Raw genomic sequence first — 17,323 nt, 5'->3', positions numbered from 1 at the left:
GTAAGTCATCAGATGGGACCCTTGCCATCAGCAATGTCAGTTATTGAGTTGACGGTGCATTGTTTGGGCATTAAGAGTTCAGAGGTCAAGCCTCTCTGATAGTTTATCATATCTAGTCCCCAGAATACTATGGACGTCCCCCATGAGGAACTGGTAGTTCTTGTTCAGGGCAATTAAATTGTTACAAGATTATTTTTGAATGGACTACATTGTGATGTGTTATTTATCACGAAGATGGAAATGCTCTCCTTTGCAAAATCCATAATTCTGAATGCACCCAGAAATAGTAATTCTGTCCACTGAACTGTTCTGCTCAATGAGATGTCATAATTACAGGGCTGTGAAACAATTTGTGTCACTAGCTCTAAATTTGCTTCAGTTTCTCTTTCAGAGCTACACAGGTATGTGATTTCTTTTTAATCTTTAGAGATTTTTGGTCATGATGTGACTTAAGGGGAAGGTTTATATATCTCATTGCATTGAATCCTAAGTGGACCAGCTGCTGGTTGAGCAATCCATGGAACAGTTATTTCAGTTCTTCTTAAAGTAAAGTCATGAGTCACATATTGACAGGCTACGTTTTGAAAAGATATCATTATGTGATTTCATGGTAGTGCAAACATCCTAGAGTGTACTTACACAAATCTAGATGGTCTAGGTCAATCACTTCACGTGGCCTCTTGATGCAATCAAGAGATGCTAAACACAGGTATATGAGGCTGCTGTCTGTGTAACACAGTATACCGTTTGACAGTCACCTCTTTCTATGAAGGGAAGAGCACATGCTAAAGTAACACAAACCAGAAACAGTCATTTACTTATCATTATCAAGTGTTGTCACCACACAGAGTGCTACAAATTTATGTGACTGACAGTGCAGTAAGTTTGTTGACAGTGGCATCACTACAAACATTTGGTAATGGGTTGTGCTATGATGTCACAAAGGGTATGACATCACTAAGTGAGAGGAATTTTTCAGTTCCATCATAATCTTATGAGATCCTTGTCACATATGTGTTCTGTTGTCTTCCAAAATGTCATTATGCAGTGCATGACTATATTTTATTTAAATGGATAGATTATTATATAAATCACTTAGCAGCTTAACTTTGAGCTGACCAATAATGGATAACCACACAATCTGACCACCAGCCCAAGCTACACACAGCTCATCTAACTCCCTATAGTCACTATCAAAAAGACTGAAGGAATCAGCCAAGGGCCCATCTGCTAAACTCAGCATCCTCGAATGGTTTTAGAAGTTCAAGCTTCCAAGCTTGGGTCCAGAAGAGCAAATTCTCTTTATCTTGCATTTATTTTTATCTTACCAGCCTAGTATAGGACTGTGAAAAGTAGAGGCTCCCGGAGGAGCAGTACATACACGCTGAGCTATCACCTCATGCTGTACCATAAAGAGAGTTAAAGCCACCCTCCAAAACTAAGTCTGCTTTTATGGCTTATCTCTTTCCCCTTTTCTTCCTGCCTCCAACACCCTGCACATGGCAACACTCTGCTGTGGTTTTAGGGTTTCCAGAATCATCATCAAACCACTCAAAACATCCGTAAAAAGGCCCCGTACAAAACTCTTCTATTTTTAATTGTGGAAATGCTGATTTACTCAAAAAGAATGTTCAAAAACCCTCAGAGCTGTGCAAATATCCATAATTATCAACAATTGCTAAGGCAGCTTAACCCTTATGTGAAATATTATGCATACAAATTGGTTTATTTTGAACCAGTTCACACTGTTAAACTTCAGTCTGGTGCAAGCTTTATCCCAAGGCAGTGCTCAACAATGTCCCAGTAGCAAATACCTTGGCTATATGTCTTCCTATTTGGTTGGCTTGTTTTATATCCTTGCATGCTTAAACAGGCAATGGGAGTGCTAATTAAAATGCAATCAAGCAGACAAATTATATCATGCTCCAGAAAAGGTAAAAATAAAAACATTTCTGATGTTGAAATCTTTGAGATATCCAAGACAAAATCGCAGCATGATCCTAAACCCAGCAGAAACCTTTACTGATTATCATATGTTTGAAACCAAACTTCATTTCCAGGTTTGGCTGTTATGTATGGAATGTATGACACATTAATTATGAGTGATTTCTTGTGAGAGTCAAGCCTCGGAGTTTCTAATGCAAGTGTTCAAGTTTCGGGTCACTGAATGATTTGCCCCGTCTGTGTTCTACCCGCAAAACCAGAAGTATAATGCACGTGGCAAAGCCTACTTCAGCACAAGGGCAAGGACAACTCTAAGACTGATGATCAAGGATCACCAAGTGGATTTTCCTCCAGCCCTGTTGCTTACCACTTCTCAGGTGATCTTCACTGCTCCAACCCACAGCTGAAACAATTAGGTTGACATCTAGCAAACTACTTCATCACTCCAAGCCTTAGTTTCCTATCTTCTACAAGGAGCTATAGTAAGGTACTGTTGACAACTTTTGAGATTACAGACCCATTTGAGAATTTGATGAAAGTCATTCTTCAGAGAAACAGCAGCTGAGTACATTCCACAAAACTGTGCACGTGAATCCATGGATCCTCTGAGAAAGACCAGTGGAGCTCAAGGCAAGAACTCCAGGCCCCTACCAGCATGGACATGCCATCCGTCTTCATCCAAGACTTTGTTCTGAGCTCTAACCTGTCTCCTTTGCTCAGAATCCAAACTGAAAAATTAATCTTTGCCAAAAAAAAAAAAAAACATATAAAAACCTTTACTTCAACATGAGGACAGTCTGTTGTACATACTATTTATGGCCCAGGAAATAACTAGAGGCCATTTAAGTAACATAAATAGCTTGACATCATTGAAAGAATGAGACAGTTTACAAGCTGTTCACCCACTGTGAAAGCAGGTGCTGTATCATTGGCCTGCACTTCAAGGTCACGGTCTTCCCAATGTCTGTCTCAGGCTCCAGTCATCTCTTGACCTGCTCTGATGTCTAGAGAAGGACTTCTGTGTGGGTGCTCAGTTCTTACCTTCCAACTTTTGATCCACATCCCTCAGCACTTCTAAAGAATCACCCTGAACTCTCCTCCTTATTCTCTGCAGATCTGTTCCTTCACAGCATTTCTCATAGAATGTACCAGAACACAATGTGCATTATGGCCAAATTTATCCGGGAAATTCTGTATCTTGGAGTTTCTCAAACCATTTGATCATGTTAAAGGCTCTGAGAAATTTTTCCTAAAGATGCTAGTTGGAGTTTATTGTACCCAGTCTCATAAAAATGTGTGTGATCACAGAACATTTCTTTTTCCTATCACATTATTGGAGCAGATTTGAGATACTCAGAGATCTGGATTCTAGCATGTTCTCAGCCAAAGGACTCTCAGTGAGCTGGATCTGTGTTCTGTATTAACTGGGTTCATTTCTCTTCCCTTTATCTGAATATTATTCTGTTGATTTCTTAGGTCTTTTCCAACTTTGTTCACTGGTGTCAGGATACTCCTGACACCATACTCCTCCACTAACTCTTCATAGCCATCATCCCTTTTGGAATTCACAATGCACGTTTGCATGTGAAAAAGACAGTCACCATCCTGTCAAGAAATAGCCCCCATATCTGTTCTTCAAATGTGTTTCAAGTGAATTGTAGTCATTTGGAACTGAAAGGGATCACCTGATTACTCTTCTAACTTATAAATAAAAGAACAGACCTGAGAGATTAAGTGACTTGACAGAATTAAGGCCAGAGCCCAGATTTTCAGATCCACAGTTCAAAGGCCCTAGGAAGTGATTGAAGCTTCCTGGAGGCACATGAAATTGATTTATCCCAGATAGTAAATTTATTCATTTGCAGGGAAGAGTGAGATGTCTGTGGCACAAGACCAATTATCTACACAGCGATCTACCCAAAGATCAGTTTACACTCAGATGCTTCCTTGTATGGCTTGGCTTATTCATGGAGTTAGGGTCTCTTAAGGAATTTACATGGAGAGAGCACTGGACTCAGAGGTAGGAGCCTAATGCTAATTTTAATTCTAATTCTCCCACTAACCAACCACAAGATCTTAATGTCTTTGGGCCTCATCTGCTGACAGATTGGGCAATTGCCCTAAGGTCTATTCTGACCCTATATTTTAGAATTCTGTAATTCTAAATTTCTCCCTCTAAATTGTTCTTCCTTTATCTGTAGCTTCTCTTTTTATATTTTACACGCAGGATACTAATCCTTGATCTGGAGTGCATTTAACTCCATAACCATCCAGCTTTTAGAGTGGAATCCTTTTTTTTTTTTTTTGTCCTATCATGAACTTTAGATAAATCTTCTCAAGATTGTTGAATAAAGCATCTTTATAAAAAATTATAATAAAATAAGCCAGCTAGCCATAGCTGTTGACCTGGTCTTGAACAAATATAGTATCAAAGTTCCCATCTCTTCCTAAAATCCCTGAGAAAAGGGAAATCCTCATACTCACCAACGTCTATTCTTTCTACTTCCACAGCAAGACCCAGATCCTAGATGGAGCTCTCAGGAAAGGCAGAGCCCCATTGTATGTGAAATCTAGAAAACTCCAGTTGGTAGTCTCAGACGTTTTCTGCAAAATCAAGTCACAGTGTCATTAACTTCAGATTGTTATGACAGGTTCTGCTAACTCAAGTCTGTAATACTGCTTTTAAATCATAACAACTACTAAATTGTCTCATTTATTTAAAGATTGTCCACTGCCCCCAGGGCCTTTGGGCATAAATACAAAATACTGCTATCAAGAGGGGGACCACAGCCACTCTTAGGGACCAGCTAGCTGCTCATTATCACACTTTCACCACCAAGACTAAGCACATCAACAAAATGAACTACAAGAAACATATGATTCTTGTTCACACTTACATAAAATAGTGACAGTGCTGTTAATAATTAGTTACCAGATCCTCCACTGCTTTGTTCTTTGGCATTAGTAATATGCCACTTGAAGTTTTACACCAAATTAACATTACTCACATATAACTTTCAGAGCCCTGTGAAAATGTGCTATCCTTCTTCATACAAAAAGGCAACGTATCTGACTATAACATATACACACATTTAAATTGTTTGCTTCCAGCCTTGAGTTCTGAAGACATGGAGTCACCCATTTCCACCTGGCCCGCCTACAGAATCATACCATTCTGACAAGATTACCTGGAGTTAAAGGGAGGGTCCACCATTACAAAAGATTATTTTACACTTTGAAGCTAACTCACCTGTCTAGGAAATATATTAACACATAACTATGTCAAACCTTGAGCCAAACAGATTAAAGTTGAAAGAAGGCCATTTCTGAATATAGCTAAGGCATCTGCAACTAGGAATCAATCTTTTCCCGTGCTCAACCAGAACACAGAAACATATCACCAGAATTTGAGGGATAAGTTAAATACTTTTATGCTAAATCCATCAAGCTTCCATTTTTCTGCTTGTAGGATGATAATGACATCTGTTGATACATAAATTCCTTATGAAAGTGAGTAAAGTGGTATCTACTTCCATTTTAAAGAAAAAATGCTTTGAAATAAAGGGGATTAGTGTAGACTAGGCAGGATCCCAAAGCCAGGCTCCAAATTCTGTTCCCAAAGGAGTACATGCGTTTATTAAGAGAAAGCATAGATGGATGAACAGAAGGACGGATGGATGGACGGACAGATGGATGGATGAATGGATAGATGCACAGAAGGATAGATAGATAGATAGATAGATAGATAGATAGATAGAATTTCATTTGAAGTATTGTAACTACCCTAGCCTTTGCCTCACAGATGACCTCGTAGACAATGTTTACACAATATCTAGGGATTTGCTTGTTTTCTACTGACACTGTAACTAGAAAATCAGATCTAAGTCTTCTCACTATGTGACACAGGCTTACAAGTTCTGAAGTGCAGGAAACCAGCCTGCTATGCCTAATGGGAGGGGGCAAATGGAAATTAAAGAAAAACACAGAGACAATTTTGAAAGGGGGACCAGGAGACTCTTGCCTCTAGTGGACAAAGAACCCTGAGCATCTGGTTCACTTCACTTTTATCCAACTTAGGCAAGGGAGCAAACAATTAGGTTAATGGGAAATTCATCTGTTTCTCATTATTTGCAAAGTGTACCCAGGTAAGTATTTCTCTAAATGAGATCTCAGCTGTTGTTGACTTCTTCCCTGGAATTTGCTACGTGCCAGCATGCTGGCACACTGCCAAAGGGGGAACAGTTTGCTGTTCCCTCTTTCACAGCATAGGGAAGGTCAGCTGGGCCTCAATACTTAGGACAAGTTTCCTGCACTGAAGTCCTGTAGCTTCACATCCTAATCCGTCTGAAACAACTAGACTTTTGACCACCCATTTCCAATTGAAATGTGGGTGTGTCAATCAGCTGTCTAAAAGGGAGGAACACACTGAATCCTGAAGTTCCAAATAATGCCAGAAGATTAAATGTTTTATATGCTATAAGTACAGAGTTTAGAATTATATTTAATTATTTATTTTCTGTATTCTAACTCAATCAAATACTATGTTGTTATTGCTGAGTACGCAATCTTCTATGAAGGAAAATTCTCCTAATTTGTCAATAGAAGAATGAGTTCTTGAGGTTTCCTCCTACTAGACAGAAACTACATTTTACATTATCCACCGTTTCACCAAATTTCTCTTGGGACCATATGGAAGACTAGGTTAAAGGGACCCCTCTGTTAAACTGGAAGAAGTTCAGAAGGAGAGAGTTACATTAAGTGATATGAAAGAATTTAAATTCATGACCTTTGTTTTTATTATTATAATCAAATAAATTGAACTACCCATATCAGGTATTATAAGAATATAATCAAGTATTTATTGGGGAACTATTACCTTAAATATTTATATAAACAATACATTCTAGAGTCTCGTAAGTCTTTACTATATTGGCAAACAGAAAAGAATTAAAGGATTCTTTTCTGTAACAAATGTTTTGTTCCTGCAAGTAATTATTTCACTTAAAACAAAATACTCAACTTTTTTTCCATTCCACAACGTGGATTCTTCACTTCTTTTGAATAAAAGGCTTAGATGATCTGTTGTTTCTAGCCAGAATGACTGCATATGTTCAATAATATATCAGTTTCATCAGCCGCCACAGAATAGGCACATATGACAATAAATCATTTTGGGAACTTCCTGAATTCCAGCCAAGTTGTAGACAATAAAAGATCCTGCTTGTAAAGTCAGCTATAAAAGTTAATTTCATACAGGTTCCCCAGCACACATGCTACGGTTCAGTTCCAAACAGATGTGATCTTGGAACAGCTATGGAAAATGGCATGAAACATTTTTGCTAACTTCCATATCAAGGGATCCAAATACTTCGTATTTTGTGTGACCTTTGGTCATTAACACATTGAAGCAGGTATGAAAAATGAATTCTTCAAGCTTCTCTAATGCCTAAGATACTGTTCCTTCTAGTCTAAAGTATTCCTCCACATTGGCAAGGTTATCCATCAAGCCAGACATGCAGAGACTGAAAAATCCTCACAGAGTAAAATAACAAAGAAGACAGCAGCCATTTGGAGGTGCATTCTGGGAGAATTTTTTGAAATAACAATTTTTATATATTTCTTCATTGGGCTTTTGCCAGTAGATGTAGCAAATAGCTGCAAAGACAACTGGCCTCTCCACTCACCCTTGGAGTGGACAGAAGAGGAGATTCAGAGAAAAGGAAGAGGGTGGACATTGGCCACATAAGCCCAGATACATGAATTGATTTGAAATTTGTCTGTTTATCAAAAATTACATTTTGTCTTTGGTCACTGTTTCCCTACCCACGCAGAGGTCACCTGTTTGCACTTATTCATTCCTAAGATTTCCCATGATCTTAGGCTAAAATCACATTTCTCTTAATTTTAAACAATAGTTGAGTTCCTGGGAAGTCACATGTTCACTGGATTTTTGTAATCTGAACCATTCTTTATGCACTAGCAGAGCTTCCCTTTAAAGATTCTCTGGAAGCTGGGCGTGGCGGTGCACACCTCTAATCCCAGCACTCGGGAGGCTGAGGCAGGAGGATTGTTGGGAGCTCGAGACCAGCCTGGGCTACAAAGTGAGCTCAAGGCCAGCCTGAACTGTATAGCAAGACCGTGTCTCAAAAAGACAAAATAATAATAGTAATAATAATAATAATAAAGATTTTCTGGAATCAATCTCCAATGGTAATGATCAGTCTTTCAATTTATCTTTTATTGAAATGGGAATTTTTGAAATATGAGAAAACTGGACAATCTCTACAAAGGCCCTGATGAGTTTGAGAGTGCAGAGCACAACTGCTGGTTGAGATATTGTACAATAATTAAACGCCCAGGGTTGAATGAGAGCCTAATTAACATGTCAATCATATACCTCAAATTAATTAAGGCCAACCTAGGGATTAAAGAGCTACAGGCTTAAAAAAAAAAAACAAAGCAAAACAAAGGTGGAATAATGATGTTATGCAGCAGATATTTATATCATCACATCTTATACAGCAAAATGCCAACTCCTATTTTCCACCCATTATTTTAATGAACAGCAAGTCAGCCTCATAAATATGTGTAGGGTTCTTATTTTAAGGGAATAGATTGTTATACTTTTGATCTTAAACATCCCTCTAAAAGTCCATATGCTAAAGGCTTGGTCCCCAGCCTTTATGCTATTGAGAGTTGGGGCCTAATGGAAGGAAGTTAGCCCACTCTTGAAAGGGATGTTGGGACTTCATACCTTCCCTTCTCTCTCTTTCACTTTCTGACCACCATGAAATGAGGAGCCTTCTTGGCCACCTTCTTCCACCATGATGTAGCATGTTGCCATAGCCCCACAGCAACATAACCAAAAGACCATGGACTAAAATCTCTGAAACCATAAGCCAAAATAAACCATTCCTCCATTTAAATTGTTTATCTCAGATATTTTATCACAATGTGAAAAGCTGACTAACATATAAAGGTTTAGTGACTAACATATAAAGGTAACTATCTTAGTCTACTCTTCTTCTATAACAAAATATCTTAGAATAGGTATTCTACAAATGGTAGAAATTTATTTCTTATAATTCTAGAAGCTGATAAGTCCAAAGTCAAAATGCCAGATAGTTCAGTATCTAAAAAAGAATCACTCTCTGCTTCCAAGATGGTAACTTCTTACTATATCTTCATGTAGCAGGAGTAGAAGAGCAAAGAGATGAACTCACTTCCTCAAGCTTTTTTATAAAGGTACTAATCTCATCTATGAGACAGGAACTCTAATAGCCTAATCATCTCCCAATGGTCCACTTTCTTCCTACCTTAGAGTCTAAGTTCCAACATCTAAATTGTGGAAGTCTGTATATATTCAAACAGTATACCACATTCTAGTTCATAGGACATGCTTATGTAAATGCAAAGGAATTCAAATTATCCTATGCATCTTATCAGATCATAGTACAATGAAACTGGAAATCAATAGTGAAAGGAACCACAAAAACTGCATAAGCACATAGAAATTAAATAATAAGCTTCCAAACAATCAATGGGTCACAGGTGAAATTAAAGAAGAAATTAGACAGTTTCTATAATAAATGATAATTCCAACACAACATAGATCAGAACTTATGGGGCACAATGAAAGCAGTTGTAGGGAAACTTTATAGCAATGAGTTCTCACATTAGAAAAATAGAGTGAGCTCAAATAAAAAAACATAATGCTGAACCTCTAGCTTTTAGAAGAGCAAGTTAAACCCAAAGCACATACAAGAAGGGAAATTATAAAGATCAGAGCAGAAACTAATGTAATTGAGACTAAGAAAATAATACAAAAAATCAATGAATTGAAGATTTGGTTGTTTGATAGATTAAAATAGACAAACCGTTCACCAACCTTATCAAAAAAAAGGAAAGATTCAAGTTCAGGCAATTAGGAATGAAAAGGGCAAAATCACAGTGGATCCTGCAGACATCCAGAAGAACATCAATACCTACTTCAAGACCTATAACACTCTAATAAGACGGATAATGTAGAAAAAATAGACAGATTCCTAGATACATATGAATTATCAATGCTAAATCAAGAAGATATAAAAATTCTAAATAACCCTATATCCATCAATTAAATTAAAGAAGTAATTTTAAAACTACCAACAAAGAAAATTCAGATCCTGATGAATTCACTGCTAAATTCCACAAGAAATTTGGAGAAGATCTAATGCCACTACTCCTCACTCTTTAATGAAATTGAAAGGGAAGCAATATTCCCAACTTCATTCCTAGAAACAAGCATTACCCTGACACCAAAACCAGAAAAAGATTCAACCAAAAAAAAGAACTACAAGCCAATCTCCTTAATGAACATAGATGTAAAAATCCTCAATAAGGTACTATCAAACAGAATGAAGCAAATCATCCAGAAAATTATACACCATGATGAAGTAGGATTCATCCCAGGGATGTAGGGATGGTTCAACATACACAAATCAACAAATGTAATAATGCACCACATTAACAGAATCAAAGACAAAAATCATATGATCATCTCAATGGATGCAGAAAAAGCATGTGACAAAGTTTAACACCCATTCATGGTTAAAAAATACCCAACAGAAAATTGGAATACAAGGTCTTTATCTCAGTATGATAAGAGCCACCTATGATATTCCAATAGTCAACATCATACTAAATAGTCAAAAACTAAAAGCTTTCACTGTAAAATCAGGATCAAGACAGGGATGTTCACTATCACCACTCCTGTTCAGCATAGTTCTAGAAACATTAGCCAGAGCAACTAGACAAGAAAAAGAAATAATAAGAATAAGAATAGGAAAAGAATAAGTTAAAGTAACATTATTTGTGGATGACATGATATTCTACATAGAAGACCCCAAAAACTTCACCAAAAGACTCCTAGATTTCATAACCAAATTCAGTAGCATAACAGGATAAAAAGTCAACACTCAAAAATTAATAGCATTCCTATGAACAAATAACAAACTCTCTCAGCAAGAAATTAGGGAAATAATACCTTTCACAATAGCATCAAGAAAAATGACTTACTTAGGAATCAATCTAACAAAACAAATAAAAGACTTTTATGTTGAAAACTATGATACTTTGAAAAAGGAGATTGAAGAAGACATCAGAAAATGGAAAGATATCCCAGTTCTTGGATAGGCAGAAATAATATAATGAAAATGACTATACTTCCAGAGCTGTTATAAAGATTTAATGCAATCCAAATCAAAGTAACAAGAGCATACCCCACAGAACTAAAGAAAACAATCATAAAACTCATATAGAACCAGAAGAGACAACGATAGTAAAAGCAATTCTGTTCAACAAAGGCAAGACAAGGGGCATCACAATCCCCAACTTGAAATGATACTACAAAATTATCGTAATAAAAACTGCATAATACTTGAAAATAACACAGCTGAGGATCAAAAAAACAACTCCAAATGCACTCAGCTACCTTATCATTGACAGAAGCCAAACACCTTCACTGGAAGAAAGATAGCCTCTTTAATAAATAGTGCTGGGGAAACTGGTTTTCCACATGCCAACGATTAAACCTAGACCCATGTCTCTCACCATGAACTAAATTAAAATCAAAATGGATATAAGATCAAATATTCACACAGAATCACTTAATCTGCTGGAAGAATGGGTAAAACTCCAGAAGATATAGGTGTAAGCAAAGACTTTATGAACAAAACTCCATCACACTGGAAATATTACAAAGATCAATAACTGAGATAACATCAAAATCAAAAGCCTTGCACAGCAAAAGAAACCACCAGTAAAATGAAGAGACAACCCACAGAATGGGAAAAAAATTTTACCAGCTATTCCTCAGACAAAGGACTAACATTTAAGATATGTAAATAACTGAGAAAAATCAGACTCCTCAAATTTCATGATTCAATCCAAAAATGGGCATCTAAAATGAATACACATTTCTCAGATGAAGTGGAAACAGCAAATATATGAAAAAATGTTCCACATCACCAATCATTTTGAGAGATGGAAATTAAAATAACACTGAGACTCCATCTCACTGCAGAAAGAATGGTTATCACAAGAAATCAACCAATAGCAAATGCTGGTGAGGCCTCCATTGCTCGTACGAGTTTAGACTGGTACAATCACTATGAAGATCAGTACAGAGATTCCTCAAAAAAACTAAAACAAGAGGTTTTTTGCCCCAAATGTTCCCCTTCTAGTTATGTCTTAGTCACTTTTTTCATTGCTGAGAAAAATACCCAAAGCCCAAAGTTAAAGGGGGAAAGGTTTATTTAACTCATAGTTTGTGGAGGTTTCAGCCCATAATCATCCGGCTCCAAAGCAGGGTGACACATGGAAGAGGGCAACAGCAGAGAAAAACAGTTCATGGCGGCAGAAGACATCTAAAGCAACAACAGAGAGAGGGAGGGGACTAGCCTCTTTCTGTCCCTTATATTGTATGCAGGCTACCCATCCTAGGGTAGGTGCAGCACTCACACCCTTAATCCCAGCATTGGACCATGAATCAGTCATCTTTGAATTCAGCCACCTTTGAAAAACCTGTCCTCCACAAGCACATGAGGTTTTGGGGGACATCTAAGTACAAATCAAAACAAGGAATCTTCCCAAAAGAGTTAAAAGCATCATACCACAGTGATATGTACATACACACGTTTATAGCAACACAAGTTACAATAGCTACATCTTGGAAACAGCCCAGATGCCCATCAAAAGAAAGGGATAAAGACAAGGTGGTATTTGCACACAATGGAGTACTTCTCTGCCGTAAAGAACGATAAGCTTGAATCACTTGTAGGAAAATGGATGCACCCCAAGACCATAATCTTGAGTGAAATAAATCAGACACACAAGTTTAAATATTGCATCATTTCTCTTATGTGAGAAACCAAAGGGCAAATAAGGAACATATGGAGGATAGATATTAGGAAGTGGGAAAGAGAACAAAGGGAAGGAGAAGGAAAGGGAAAGGAAGTAAAAAGAGTAAGGGGATCGGGGATATAGCTCAGTGGCACAGCACCTGCCTGGCAAGCACAAGGCCCTGAGTTTGATTCCTGGTACCCCACCAAAAAAAGAGGATGGAAGGAAATAATGGAAACAGAGCTTCTGTAAAGGGGGAAGGGAAGAAGGGTTGAAGGGAGGAGAGGAGAACGGGAGAGAAAAGAAGAATTAAGATATATTAGTACGGGTACAAATTTCCTGCAATGAATGTGACAGTGTGTATGACAAATATGTACTAATAAAAAAATAAAGTTTAAAAAATGACAACTAAAAGAACACTATTTTTTAAAAAGTATAGCCAATATGCTTTAGGAAATGTCACCATACTTAAGCACAAGAGTTTTGCATTTTTGAGAAAGAGGTATGTATGTGTCAAGCCATGGGTGGGGTAAGCTCAGATCCAAAAAGGGTGATCACCCTTGTACCAGGGTGAGAGACCGACAGAGCCCAGCCCAGGTGAGGCAAAGAGTAGAGCAACATGAGGCATGATCAGACTCACCAGCCTCCATAAAACCTTCAGCTAGTCTCCCCTGAAATTGGTTCTCAAACTATCGGTTGGTTTTCTCAGAATTAAGTGAATGTGGTTTGGCTTCACCAAGGTCTGAAACCAAATACCTGGACTGCGGCCAGCCTTATCCTTGCCCAAGGAGCTCAGCTTACCACAACATCTCCCTCCAAATTCCTACAACCTCCACCCTAAACCAACTCGTCGAGAGCCACAAGCAGGAACAGATTTTGCATCCCACCCTATTGCTTGTGCCATCCCTATCACATTTTGCAAGTCTCCATTGGCAGTCTGTCAGTGAGCATAAAAGATCCCAACTGTGCAAACTAGGGTCTTTGGCTTTCCATGGAAGTGGGACTGAATTGACATCTAGACACTACTATGAGAATGATTCCTGCATCTAGCAATCCCATGAAAACCACAGACCTATGCTTATAATAACCAGAACATCCATAGCTCATAGCAATTCCTATCATCATCTGTTGGTATCTGAACAGATTAAATTACAAGGTCACAAGCTAATTTTGTCTTATTTTACTTAATGGGTCAGGTCTTTGGAGACAAACTGGGTATTCAATAATAGCACATTAGCAGCAAGAAGAGCTCTCAACTGGCTCCCAACGCAAAGATTTCTACCTGACGGGATGTGGATCACTGGGTTTAAGTCTGTATTGTTTCCTAAAAGGTGTGGGCTGCAAAGGAGTCGTTCTTTATACATTCTAATCTTTGCACTACATCTCTTTCAGCTCACAGAGTAGACAACTCCTCTGTCTAAATCAAGACCAGGTAATTTTAAGAATCTCCACCCTTGTAAGGTAGGAGCCAACAATGAGCTTTTCATTTCAGAGGTGACAAGCCTGACACAAAGGAAAGAAGAGCCATTTGTCTAGGCCATGTTTGTCCAGGAACGAGGCTTCCAGACTCTGCTCTGTGTCACCAGCTCTGGGTGGCACCCATAAGAACCATGCAAAGGAAGGATCCTTTGAAGTGATTATGAATTTCCTTTGACCTTGGAGTTATTTTTGGCATTCTGTAGGTAACATAACAATGCTCTAGGAAACATCTCTAAGGAAGTAAACCTCGATAAGTGAAATGGTGTTAAAACTTTGCCCCATAGATGCAAGATTTCTGTAAGTTGGCTTTTCATTGAGGGGGAAAGAATTGTTATCCATGAATTTTCCCTAATATTTTCACTATCATTGGGTAGAGATATTCTTCCAGTTAAAAAATGTATTTCTTTCACTAAAATAACTACATAAGTTATTTTGTAGTTAATAACTACATAGTTAATAACTACTTTATGTAAATTTACTACATAAATAGTTAACTACATAAATAGTTAATAACTATTTTGTAGTTAATAACTACATAAGTTATTAACACATTGGGAAAGAAAATGAGCCTTCCAGACATCTCTCAAGAAAATTCCAAATACTTCAGAGAACCTCTGTTATAGCAAAAGGACCACAAACATTGATTTTCATATTCCTAATCCAACCATTAGAGCTGGTTTTGCAGTTAATCTTCACAATGTGCAAGTTGATGCAAGGCCATTCAAAGGCAAAAATAAACTGACCCTTGAGTAGTAATAGTAATGGTCACAATACAGTCGTACAACTGTACAACACTTGGAAGCTGATCAAGCACTTCCACCCTTGGCACATTTCATCCCCAAGACTTTTCTAAATTGGCTTCTATTATCCTCATCTCATAAATTAACCACACAGTCAAAATGGTCACAAATGGGATTGACATCCCCACCATCTAAATCTCCTTTCACCATATCAAAAACAAAACTCAGCACAGCATGGTATATATATATATATATATATATATATATATATATATGTAGGACAATGAAAAGTTAAAAAAAAGATTAGCTATGTTTCTGAGCTTGTACATGGACTAATTTTTTTAATGAGTAAAACATCGTCATATAAATCAAGAGGTTTAAGGACTGAGCCCCATAAATTCACAGTTCCCCCTGGGCTTAGAGAACTTACACAGTGCTGAGCCTGGCTTATACTATGCCTGACAACCAACCTAAATTTCTCCATTTCTCTGGGGCAGAAATCTTCGGCTCTCTATGGGTCTACTACTGTATTTCAGGAGATTTCATCATCTCGCTTCATCTCTGGCTCTAATATGCCTCCAGGGGAGAAGACTTCAAACTCTGGGGATAGCTCTGAACTGTCAGCATTCGTAAGGTCGCAAGTGCTCATCTATAAGGTTACAAGTGTCTACAAACAGTGTTCAGCAGTCACTGCTCTGTTTTCTGACACCTCCTTGCAATGAGAATATTGTCCCACTGACGACCAAGGAACTCTATTTGGAGCTGTCCTATCACAGGCCTCCCAAGGGAAAGCTACACATAGACTTAGCCTTGAAAGAATGAAGACAAAGGTGTTGGGCTAGCAGTTGATGCTTATTGGGTTAATTGTCAATTAATGGGATAATTGTTTGCCTTCCTAATTAGAATTTTAATCTCTGTCTATCCATTGTTTTCCCCAACTCCTAGAATGATATCCAGCAAGTGGTCGATTGGGGTTAAATGCAGGTATGTTAGAAGGACAGGGTGGGAAAGAGGCATGGAGAGGAGAGGGCTAGAGGAAAAAAGGAAAGAAGAGGAAGGGAGGAGAGAAGACACAAACCAAGGGAAGGAAGGCATAGTGCTCATGTTTCTAAGACCACCTCAGGGGACGAATGGGTTCCAGTTTATAAGCTATTAAAACCAGCATTACTGCAAGATGCTCATCTCTGGAGACTTTGTCCCTCCTTCGCCCTACAAAAATTGGCACACCCAGCTCAGAAGCAAACATCTCCTACATTATAAATATACAAGAGCATCTGCCACTTGGAGGGACTGTCTTCACCATGGGGGAAATCTGCCACGGCTCACTGTGCCTCTCTTCAGGTTTCCTCCTTGGCCCTGGGAGCTGGGACAGCCTTGGAACTACAGCCCTGAGGGAGGCCTTCCGCCCTTTCTGTCCTGCCTTCCAGCTGCGCCCTCAGCCCAAGCTTGGCTGAACTTTCTACCCTGGCCTTGTCTGTGTTCCACAGCCAGTGACTGGGCCAGCCCAGAAAACTAAGCGTGTTTCCTCTAGAAGCCATACGTTTTCCGTCTCATTTCTCCAATGTTCATCAGGTGGGTTCTATTTCCAGTGTACAAAGGGCCCCTCCCTGACATTCTCAGCCTCCTCACGTGGCTTCCCAAGGGCTAAGGATATCATATTCTCCAGCACCTCAGACACCTGTCACTTGCCCTCAGCTCCTAATTACCCAATTTGGCAGGGTCAGGTAGGTCAGAGAGGGGGAAATTCCTCCTGCGCCTGAGACTTGTTCCCACCTCCTCTGGCTGGATTGGTCATTTTAAATCTTGTTTCCTTTAGTTACTGCTGAAGAACTGTTCCCAGGTTGGGTGTATTCCTAGGTAGTTAGGACACCTAGGAGATCTATTCAGTTCACGTATAAGGACAATGCTTGTAGGAAGGGACAGAGGAAGGGAGGAAGGGAGAGAGGATTTTATTAAGTAACTTCTACAACCTAGACCTTGCACAAAGTGCTTAACATTCATTACCTTTTTGGGACAATTCTGTTCCTAATAGGAAAGGTACATCATATTAATATTCATATTTTCCCGAACAGAAAACTGATGTTTAAAGAAGTGGAGTAATGTGATCAGGACAGCACAACTAATACATAGAAGAGCTGACACTCCAAACCATGGAAGTCCAATTCTTGGCATAGTTCTTGCGGATCTCCCTCCCCCTGTCCACTTACCCTGGCACACTTTCCTAATCTCTGCACTATCTGCACTATGGTATCTGCCTTTCTGGAACATCTAGGAGCCTG

At 38.6% G+C, this 17,323-nt stretch overlaps 1 long non-coding RNA gene across 1 annotated transcript in view; it reads right to left on the bottom strand.

Moving 5' to 3' along the window:
* Positions 1-17,323, bottom strand: part of LOC106150119 — a 79,440-nt gene that overhangs the window by 50,446 nt on the left and 11,671 nt on the right. The window contains exon 2 of the long non-coding RNA XR_001236737.1: positions 4,429-4,548. This is a non-coding gene — a long non-coding RNA (uncharacterized LOC106150119). The remainder of the gene's footprint in view (positions 1-4,428; positions 4,549-17,323) is intronic.

This window comes from Chinchilla lanigera, unplaced genomic scaffold (assembly GCF_000276665.1).
Source record: "Chinchilla lanigera isolate Chin_1 unplaced genomic scaffold, ChiLan1.0 scaffold00064, whole genome shotgun sequence".
In the NCBI taxonomy this organism is placed as follows: domain Eukaryota; kingdom Metazoa; phylum Chordata; class Mammalia; order Rodentia; family Chinchillidae; genus Chinchilla; species Chinchilla lanigera.
The sequence above is the reverse complement of the archived record's forward strand: the minus strand, read 5'-3'. Positions and strand labels throughout refer to the sequence as shown.